This window comes from Galeopterus variegatus, unplaced genomic scaffold (assembly GCF_000696425.1).
Source record: "Galeopterus variegatus unplaced genomic scaffold, G_variegatus-3.0.2 Scaffold4880, whole genome shotgun sequence".
NCBI lineage: Eukaryota > Metazoa > Chordata > Mammalia > Dermoptera > Cynocephalidae > Galeopterus > Galeopterus variegatus.
Window position 1 is genome coordinate 124627 of NW_007730991.1, and position 4439 is coordinate 129065.

The window sequence follows — 4439 nt, forward strand, 5'->3', positions numbered from 1 at the left end:
GTGGGGGGAGGGGGAGTGTGGCAGCCAGGGAAAAAGGCAGCAAAGATCAGCAAGGTCAGGAGGAAGGAACGAAGCAAGGACAAGAATACTTGTTTGTAAGACTTAGTGGTGAATTACTGGTGCTAAATATATCCTGCAGAAAACTGGGACGCAGGGCAGCTTTGATCATATCTAACACAGGATTTTAAAATGCAAATACAAAGAAAATGCAAATACAGAACTGCCCAGTTGACTTCTATTAGCGTGTAGTTTATCCTCCATTTAGCCCTGAGATCCTGTTGCAATCTCTTTGCAATTAAAATATGCTTACAATTGAAGTCCTTCAAGGCTGAGTTGCAGAAGAGGAAAGCATTCAGATTTGAGTTCAGGCAAACCAAGTAGATGAGAAAAGTGAGCTTGATTAGAGAAGGTAAAAATAACACAAACTAAGTATTTTAATCGTCTCTTGTGGAGAAGAATTCAATTTTTTTTAAAGGCACTTTCAAACAGCAACTTTAATATTTAGCCATGAATTATCTCCTGAGGTAAAAAAAAAAAAAAAAAAAAAAAAAGCTATCTAGGGGTTAATTTCTCAAGGTTACTAATATCCGAGTATTTGATTTTGCTGAAAAAAAACCCCAGACGTCTACATCTCCCACGTGATCTAAAAAGAATACAGCTCTTTGTGTTAATTTTCAAGTTAGCTAAATGTTACTTCTTCAAATGATCGTTTTTAGGCTGGGGTTTGAAGGAATACATTGTAAACTTATTTAAGTGTTGGATTATTTAAGATGGACTCTATGAAATGTATTGCATAGTTCCTGCCTTCATAGGTAAATTACACCAAAATAATAATTATAAAAATAATAATAACTCATGATTGCTTATCTGTTATATTCTAGGCACCATGCTGTTTAACTTATATTATTTCATTTAAGTTCTATAACAACTCTTTGAGGCAGATAAATTCCACTTTATGACATTTTTCCAATGCTTTAGAGAAAAGGATATGTGAAGTCTTGGAGAAGTTTCCAGGGACAGGTTTCAGAACACACTACCCTAAAATAAGGTGCCGTGGCATATTAACTGTAAGCTGAAGGAATTTGGGAAGTGGAAGGTGCAGGAATAACTCTCTCACCTTCCCCTCCCCCACTTTTTCCTTGAAGCAGGTCATAAGACTCTCACCTCACCTGAGAGGTGTCTTCCCTGTACCCAGAGAAAAGGAACATCCTGATCTCCCAAAAGAGAGGGACTCCGAGTGGAACCTGAAGGAACAGGCCATGCTAAGTTTCCACCCAGTTTACTACCCTGAACTGGTACCCTTGTGTCCTACCACATTTTCCGGTGACTTTCCACACTTCATTAAGTCCAGTATAAAAATGCTGAAGCTTACCCGTTTCTTCAGGTCTTCATTTCCTTATGAAGGCTCTCATGTTACATAAAACTTATATTAAATAAATTTGTATGCTTTTCTCTTGATATCTGTCTTTTGTCAGTACAATTCACAGGGCCTCAGCTAGAGAATCTAGGAAAGTAATAGAATAAAGTTTTTTTCCTCCCCTACACGAGCCATGAACCCCCCAAAATTACCTGCAAACACCTGTGTGCATGTTTACTCCTGCATGTGTATTTCCAGAGAGAGGGTCCGTAGTTTGCATCAGCTTCTCAGAAGTCTGCGGCCCTAAATGTCCAAATTGGATTAATTATTATGAAGAACAGGAATTTCTGTATTGCTTAATTTACCTTTATTATCTTGAATTAGTAATATGGTTTAAAGGCTACATGTTTCTATACCACTGCCTTAGTTGGTTTTGTGTTGCTATAATACCACAGACAGGGTAATTTATAGAGCAAAGAAATTTATTTCTCACAGTTTTGGAATCTGAGAAGTTGTAGAGGCCAAGGGAAGACATCCCCTTCAACCCCCTGAAGGTTCTCTGAAAAATTACCTGATAAACACAGATTAATATGAAGAGAAGGCATAACATGATTTGTAGGATCATAGTTTTACATGACACAGGAGTCTCCAGAAAGAAGACTCGAAGGTATATGGAAAAATTGTCCATATTTATGCTTATGTTCTATGATGGAGGCACAGCCATGTAGAAATGTGATTGGGAAAGAAAATGATCTAAAGCTAATAGACTCACAGGGAAACCCAATAAGGCCTGTCTGTTTAGCTTCTTCTTGGCTTCCCTGTGCAGCATTTATTCCTCCAGAATATGGGTAGGTCATAAAAGGTAAGTTAGAGAATTTCTTTATGGCCAGCTCCAAGACAGAGAGGCAGTGGGGAAGAGTAAATTATATTCACGGCTTGCCTTAGGGAAGAGGGATTCTAGTTTCTATGGCTTGCCTCAGGGGAGAATGAGGCTGAGAGACAGGAAGGCAGGAGAAAGTCAGAAGAAAACATTGCTTCACCTCAAAGGCCTTCACTTTAGGGCATCACTTCTAGGCCCCAACATTCCCTGCTCTGAAACTTCCCCAAGAAGTTTCACAGTCCAGATATTGGGGTGGTATATTGTTTCATAAATCATTCAATCAGTCAGTTTCAGAAAAATCCAGTCCAGTCAAGCAGTTAAGAGTTCTGTCCCATTTCAGACAGTGGTTTTGCAGATGGGCTTCCATCAAAGTCAGGCCTCTATATAGTTTGAGCAATCGTGTATTTAGTAAGAGGTGTTTCTATGGAAACAAAAGAAAACAAATGTTAATGGTTAGAATAAGCTATAAACTCAGTTTCTGAGTGCAGAGGGCAGCCAGTCAAGAAGATTTCAGATGTTAGGCTCGAAGTATCTTCAGTTGAAGCAAGAGCAGACAGTGGCAATCTGCCAGATTTTTCTGTTTTGTAGTTTTTATCACGTGTTCCAGTGAACTTTCTGAATAGTCCATAAAGTAACTGGCACAAAGGTTGTTTATATGCAAGTTGAAACGTTAGTCTGGAAAGTGACAGCCAAATATTGGAGGAATTAAAAAAAAATTCAGGATTCAATTCATAAAATAAAAACTCAAAAACGATGGACAGGGTTAAAGTCTTATAACAAGTTACTATAGTTTTCTTCTGAAACATACCTTTCTGTCTCCAAGTTTCATGTTTTTACCAAAGATATTCATGGTAAGACTAATTTATTTGCAAAATAAGTTTAGTTTCTGGCCAGATTATTTGCATAAAGTGCAGTAGGAATAACGATTTATCATACAAGCTCTTTTAAAATTGGCTTTGCTGGGGCTTTTATAAGGAATCTCAGTAAAAGCCTTTCAAGGCTCAGGAGGCCAAGCCAGGGATTTGATTCACTCTCAGACTATTACCTATACAAATTAGGTGAATTCCTCTTTTTGAGAGGTTTCCAAAATATCTTGGTTCTTGCACCTGTCAGTAAGGGACATTCTTTACTACTGCAAAGCCCGGAACCCTGTAATCATGTAGGCAAGGTATCAGGTCAGTCTTTTCAAGGGGCTTCTATTGGCTCCAAAAAAGGCAACCAATTACTTAAAGCAGTCAGATCATATCTGAAAATATGACATTTCAATCAAAACCTAAGTAAAATAACCAGTGTTTCCAATTGTGTCCTGTTACAAGAAGAACAGATTGTTATTGAACTCATGCAAATAAATGTATTGCCAGAAAATAAGAATATTCAAGAATATTTTCAAAATCCTGGAGGGATCAAGTAAAAAAGCAAATGTTTCAATTTTTGCTCACAAAGGTATACTTTACCAAGTTGTTGTAAAGCTATGAATAGCCCAAAAAGGAAAAAAAAAATGCTTAAATGTGGAAAACAAAGTGAAACAAAAAGAATCTGCAATTTTCAAACAGAAAGTCCAAAAAAAAAAAAAACCACTTTAGTCCTTCTTTAGTTCAGTCCCATGTAATTAATTCTTGTTCTTTTTGATGTTAGTTTAGCAATTTTATAAATCCAATTTTTCATTAGAGTTGTGGAGGTTTTGTTATTGTTGTTGTTTTCCAGTTCAATTGAATGATCTCAAAGTGATCAGTAGAGGCCTATGTTTCAATATCTATTAGAGTCTTTTTTTCCTTTCCATGAACCTCCTTAAAGACAAAACATTTTAGGATTTGGAAAGAGCTTTTAGAAAGAAAAGCATCAAAATAAAGCAGTTTACTGTGGACAATCAAGATGGAATTGACAAAGAAATTAGGTTATTTCTATGGCCTACAATTTTATATAATAGCCATAATTGTGACTGATAACATATACCAAGACATATCTGAATTTTAGGAATTTCGTACAATTTTAGAACATATATTAATAACACATTTATCTAAATGTAAAATTACATATTTTTGAAAGAAACCTTACATCTTTAACTGAGTTTTTAAAAAATAAATTAAAAGACCTGATGAAGACACAGAATCTTTTTTTTGCTCTCTCTTTTTTCCTGCAGTTTACTGAAAAGGTGAACACAAATCTTTTCCTATCTTTTATTAATACTACATGAAAATCTTG